This window comes from Bubalus bubalis, chromosome X (genome assembly GCF_019923935.1).
Source record: "Bubalus bubalis isolate 160015118507 breed Murrah chromosome X, NDDB_SH_1, whole genome shotgun sequence".
Taxonomy (NCBI): domain Eukaryota; kingdom Metazoa; phylum Chordata; class Mammalia; order Artiodactyla; family Bovidae; genus Bubalus; species Bubalus bubalis.
The window spans coordinates 88,541,375-88,547,635 of record NC_059181.1 but is presented as its reverse complement, the minus strand read 5'-3'; the positions used below and the strand labels follow the sequence as shown (position 1 = coordinate 88,547,635).

Below are 6,261 nucleotides of genomic sequence, written 5' to 3'. Positions count from 1 at the left end.
CGAAAGAGTCGGACACGACTGAGCGACTAAACAACAACACACACTTCCGCCTCTCTTGTACTTTTTATGTTTTTCTTGGGTAACCTCTTCCCTCTCCCCCAAGTTCTTCTTCTCCCTGTCCCTCAGTTATCCTTTTTCATTTTCCTATTACAAAATGGGAAGTAGTAACAATGACTACCTCACAGAGATGCTGTGAGCTCTGAAAGTGACAATACATTTTATAAACCTTGGTAATGAGAAACGTTATCTATATTTATTTCTACTTATAAATCTTTATTGCAATTTCTCTCACAGTAGGCATGAAAAATATAGAATGCAGTGTGTTGATTATTTACAAGAACATTTGGGGATGCTGTTAGTGAGCATATTAGCTCCTGAAGACTGCGTAACAAAGCTCCACAAGCTATGTTGTCTGAAATGTAAAAAATGTATTCTCTCATAATTCTGGAGACATAATGCCCAAAATCAATGTGTTGCGCATGACCGTGCTTCTTCCAAATGCTCTGGGGTAGTATCCATTCTTGCCTCTTCTCAGGTCTGAATGCTCCTGGAGCTCCTTGGTTTGTGGCAGCAGGGCCCCAATCTCCTCCTCCATCTTCACATGGCCTTCTTGCCTGTGTGACATCTCTCTCTCTCCTTCTCTTCTTTTTCTTTTTATCAATTATTTTCATTTCCAGATTCTCAAGCTCTGCACAGTTTTAGTACTCCCTGAGAAATTAAACACTGCCTTATCCCTTCCATAAAAATGGGAGGAAACGCATCAGTATATACTAATGACTGACACAAAACATTTACTAGTTTATCACAAAAATGCATTTATGGTAGGAGCATCAGAAAGAGTAACTGAAAAATTAAAATTTACCTTAAAAAAGATGTTAGTCAGGAAACTTTACACAGACAAATCCGTGGCTATATATGTAAATCCTAAATACATTACACTATTTTATATCCATTTTGGTAATGGACTACTCCAGGAAGGTGTAATTACAAAACTTTAATTCAAAGAGTCCTTAAAATGTAAAGCAAAACAGGTCTTAAAAAATATTAGTTTGATGAAAAGAGAGATTTTAGTCTATTTTAGACAAATCTGGTTAGTTTCTAACTACACTTCATTTCAGCACAATCATCACTCAGGGGACAATCATTTAAGAGAAAGGGGAAATTAAAGTTTAAATTTCCTTCAGAATTCTACCCATTATCACCCAATCAATATTGAAGTATATGTCATCAAGTATGCAAAATTACAGAATGTCAGTTATGAAATTTGGAGGCAAAAAGCATAATTATGTATAAAATCACTGACAAATTTGAGCTAGTATTATTCTCTAGGACATTGTATTGTATCATTACCTTAAAAGGATGGCAAACTAGACATCAGCAGAAATGCTGTTAAAACTGTTGGGTTTTTTTGCTCCAAGTTTTTCATATGAATGAAATAAAAGTTTAACAGTCTCTAAGTTAAATTTCACAGGTGAAATTGCTGCTCTCTGATTTAACTTTCAGGGGTAAGACAGGGCAAAATCCAAGTATCATCCTTTCCATTTTTGTGCATAAATACAAATAAGAGTCAGTATCAATACCAATGACAACGTAAGGAAACAACATGTTTAGTCAGGTTCTATAACACAGGATATTACGACATAACTCTGCTACAGTACATTCCCATTTTGTGTTTTGGAAGAGCAGCTTACATAGTATGGTGTGAAAAGCAGTAAAACGCACATGCTTTCTGTGTCATTTAGCAAAGAAAAGACAAGAAAGAATATATTGCCAAACTCCACCTGCTACTCCATCCTAGACCCAGTTGTCTATCATCCACTCAGTTCCAGTACTTCCAAATTCTCAGTCTATCCCACTCAGTCTCAAGCCAAGATTAACTCCTTTTGCACCAGCTCTCCTTTCTCTCAGCTAAGTCATCATTTTCGAGAAACGTCTGATTTTTCTGACTCCATGATTTAACCCTATTTGAAGTCAAAGAAAATGCTGTAATACTGAAAACAATCAAACCAGAAATTAGTGTTGTGGAAGATACATGTCAAGTGCTCTGCAAATGTAAGGAGAAAGTTGCAAGAAAACAGATTTTAAACTCTGCCTGGCTTCCTTAGTTACCTGGTATATGATAATGTTGCTCTGATTACTAGTCAGGACAAAAAAGTGCTCAAAGGCACTAAAATATGCATCTTGGGGGGAAATGCATGGACATTAAGATTTCTTGGGAGTTGGCCAAGGCATTTTTACATCCATAAGGACCGTCAACTTAAACTTAGTCGGCCCCAGTTATTTAAAAAAAATGAAAGGAGTGGAATTCTTGCTTACAACTGGGTTTGGCAGAAACACATCTGTATACTCTGCCTCTGTGATCACACAGGCCTTTAATTAGGGACAATGAGTGTGCCCACAGAGCAGCACTAATGAAAAATTTATAAGGAATCTATGATAGAGCTTCACAATCCAGCTTTCCTAGGTTGTAAACACTCTTCTTACCCAAGCATTACTTTGTGTATCTGTGAAACATCTGAAAAATACTTTTCTTTGACTTACCAGGCTGTAGAGAATGAGTCATTTTATGTACAAGTATCTACAGTAGAACTTGGTACTTTCTTGCATTAACTGCACAGTGTTCCAACTGGAACTTAAAAGAAGGTTGCCAATATTCACTTATTGAGGCTCTGTGAGGTGCTGGATGCTCTAGACCAGTTTGTCTTTGGAAGCTTCTCTCTTTGGCATTCTTCCTCTGTCCATTTAGTAATTTGCCTGGAGGTGAAGACGTAGCACGCAACTGATATTCATCTGGGGATCCTTTTAGCCAGGTTGGCCTCATTTGTTCTTGATTCACCTCTTTCTGAAGCTGCAATGCTAATAACCTACCCTGTTCTTCTTGTTTATGTCTCTCAAAAAATAGACGTTCCAAGTCTATCAGTTTTGGGGTGAAGTGGACTTGTTTACTCTTGGTTGGAGGAAGCTTTGAGGAACATTTTTCTTCTTTTTGTAGAATAGCATGGATCGCTGACTGCTTCAGACAAAGATTCCTGGTTTTTTGCTCTGGAGATGTCCTTATTGGTCAGTAGGGGAGACTCCTCATTTTCTGTCACAACTGTGTTATTTTTCAGTGTCTGTGTACATCTGACACTGTACATCCACTCTCTGTTTCGCCATAAGGCTTAACTGCAGTTTCTCCAGAAGAGGAAACTCCAGCTTTAGGCTCTTCACGACTGATGACACATAACTCTCTTTCGTGACTGATTTGTTTTGTTTTCACTTTTCCTTCAAGGTACCATTCTCCACCACTGGCACATAACTGAGGTCTACTTCAGTGACTCCACTGAAGCTTCTGCATCTTGCTTTTGAACTTCAAGGCATATTTGAGGAGAAAGTGCTGGCATATCTTCCTCAATTTCTGTGTCTTGCCATGTAGGGTTCTTCCCATCACCGCTGTCAGTTTCCTTGGACCTGGAGGTTTTCCCGTCTTCTTCTACAACTTCAGACTGTGACGCTGACTCAAGTTGAGAACTCGGTGACAAATACTTCTGAATATCGCCAGTGTTTTTTCGTTTGCTCTGCCTTTTCCTTCGTGACTCGGGTGTGACTGGATTAGATTGTTTGGAATACGAGCGGAGAGTTGAGACACGTTCCTCACAGACATTGCTAATATTAAGGCTTAGCCTTCTTGGCAGAGCTTCATCTCTTTTCAGTTGTTCTTCCATCTCTCTGTGCCTTTTTTCTGCCTGTCCCTTTTCCTCTTCTTCCTCCTCTGCCAGTAATCTCTGTATGTATTCTTCACTGGCTTTGTTTTCTCCCTCCTGAATGGCTCATCGCTCTGCCTCCTCCTTGCTTCTCTCCTTTTCATATTCTCTTCTTAACTCCCCAGGTTGACTTAAGAGACGAACTGGCAGATAGTCATCAATGATTTCCTCTGATTGTTGCCCAGAGACTCTAAGCCGGGATTCCTCTGGATAGTGTTTTTGAATTATCTCCCACAGTTCCGTATTGACAAGAGAATTTCTTCAGGTGTGGTACCGAGTCCACGAAGAGACCCGGCGGCGACAGAAAGGACGGCACAAATTTGCCTTCTCCACAGTCGATTTGAAGCATGCTTTACAGAGCGTGTGGTTGCAAGGCAGTGTCACAGGCTCGATGAGGATTTCCAGACAGATGTGGCACTGGCATTCCAACAAGGAAGGGATGGTATCTCTGGGTACAGCCATTCTAATATGCTATAAGGTGTATTCAACATGAATACCAGAATTCCAGGATTGGGAGCATCAAATGTCTTTAAGTCAAAAGGTTCTGTGGGTCAGGAAAACAGTACGACCCCAGAAGGCGGTGTGTTTGTCGGCGTTAAAGATAAGTATCCCTAAAGGAAGCAAACTAACCTTGACTGCTCCCAAGCACTGCCAACCGTTGCAGTAGGGCAGTGGTGGGCGCAGGGCTCTCTAGTGAGGCACAAGGCAGGCGCCAAGTTCCATTCCTCCCTGTTTGCAGGTGAGGCTTCTCCCTCAGTTCTGAGCAGCTAAGCCCGAGACTGCTGAGGTGCACAGGCCCCAGGCCACCACTCCACAAAGACCAAAGCTTCTTCCGGGATGCCGCCTCAGCAGAGGAACTTCCGTTTGACCTTTGCTGTGGGGTCCACTGCACCTGGGCACTTCTCAGGGCTCTGAGCCGACCCTCCTCTCTCTTGTGCAGTGCAAGTCGCCCAGCTGTGTCTGCCTCTTTGTGACCCCGTGGACTATACAGTCCATGGAATTCTCCAGGCCAGAATACTGGAGAGGGTAGCCTTTCCCTTCTCCAGGGGATCTTCCCAACCCAGGGATCAAACCCAGGTCTCCCGCATTGCAGGCAGATTCTTTATGAACGGAGCTATCAGGGAAGCCTGATCTTGGGGGCGGTGCTGTAGCAATCTCAAAAGGGCTAGTGAGGTCACAACGCTCTCCCTCTGCCTTTTTCTTATAGGACACCAGTCATTCATTGTAGAGTCTACCCTAAATACAGGATGATTTAATGTCAATTTCATGATTTCATGTAGTTTCATGCCACAGACCTTATTCCCCAAATGGTCTCATCACAGGTTCAGGGATTGCGGTTTGGACATGTCTTTTTCAGGACATATGTCAACCCACTATAGTGATAGGAGGGTTGGAAAACTAAAATGAGATGTTACAGTGGAAACAGTGTCAGACTTTATTTTTCTGGGCTCCAAAATCACTACAGATGGTGACTGCAGCCATGGAATTAAAAGACGCTTACTCCTTGGAAGGAAAGTTATGACCAACCTAGATAGCATATTCAAAAGCAGAGGCATTACTTTGCCAACAAAGGTTCATCTAGTCAAGGCTATGGTTTTTCCTGTGGTCATGTATGGATGCGAGAGTTGGACTGGGAAGAAGGCTGAGCGCCGAAGAATTGATGCTTTTGAACTGTGGTGTTGGAGAAGACTCTTGAGAGTCCCTTGGGCTGCAAGGAGATCCAACCAGTCCATTCTGAAGGAGATCAGCCCTGGGATTTCTTTGGAAGGAATGATGCTGAAACTCCAGTACTTTGGCCACCTCATGCGAAGAGTTGACTCATTGGAAAAGACTCTGATGCTGGGAGGGATTGGGGGCAGGAGGAGAAGGGGACAACAGAGGATGAGATGGCTGGATGGCATCGCTGACTCGATGGACGTGAGTCTGAGTGAACTCCGGGAGTTGGTGACGGACAGGGAGGCCTGGCGTGCTGCGATTCATGGGGTCGCAAAGAGTCGGACACGACTGAGCATCTGATCTGATCCGATCTGATACAAACACATCCCTACATGCGTAAATATATAAATGCCGGCATAAGAAAGAATATAATATATTCTTGAACTATGAAATGCAGATAAAAACATTCAGCAGGTGTTTTGGGGTTGTATGTTTTGGGGAAAGGTTGCTTTTCTGCTCTTTTTTATATTATTTATTTTTTACCTAAAAGAGGTGTCTATTGTTCTTGCAAGTGTTAAAAACATAAAATGGCAGGGAAGCAAGTACATTCTTACTGCACCCCCATAAAAGCCTTTAGAACGGTAATATTTTTCAGGGACAGGAAGAGAGATGAGAGGTTGAGGAAGCCCCTTCCTCCATGTAACAAGAAAATTCCCCTCCAATAACAACCAAAATGATGAATATCGGTGCTTTAAATTTCTTGTTATTAAATTGGAGGCAAATATTGGACCTCAGTTTGACATTTTAAATTTTTAAATGGAGGATAATTGTGTCACAATGTTGTGCTGGTTTCTGCCATACA

At 41.9% G+C, this 6,261-nt stretch overlaps 1 pseudogene; it reads right to left on the bottom strand.

The window, feature by feature from the left end:
* Positions 1–269: 269 nt before the first annotated feature.
* On the bottom strand, positions 270–4,784 carry LOC102402485 (annotated as a pseudogene).
* Between the last annotated feature and the right edge of the window lie 1,477 nt (positions 4,785–6,261).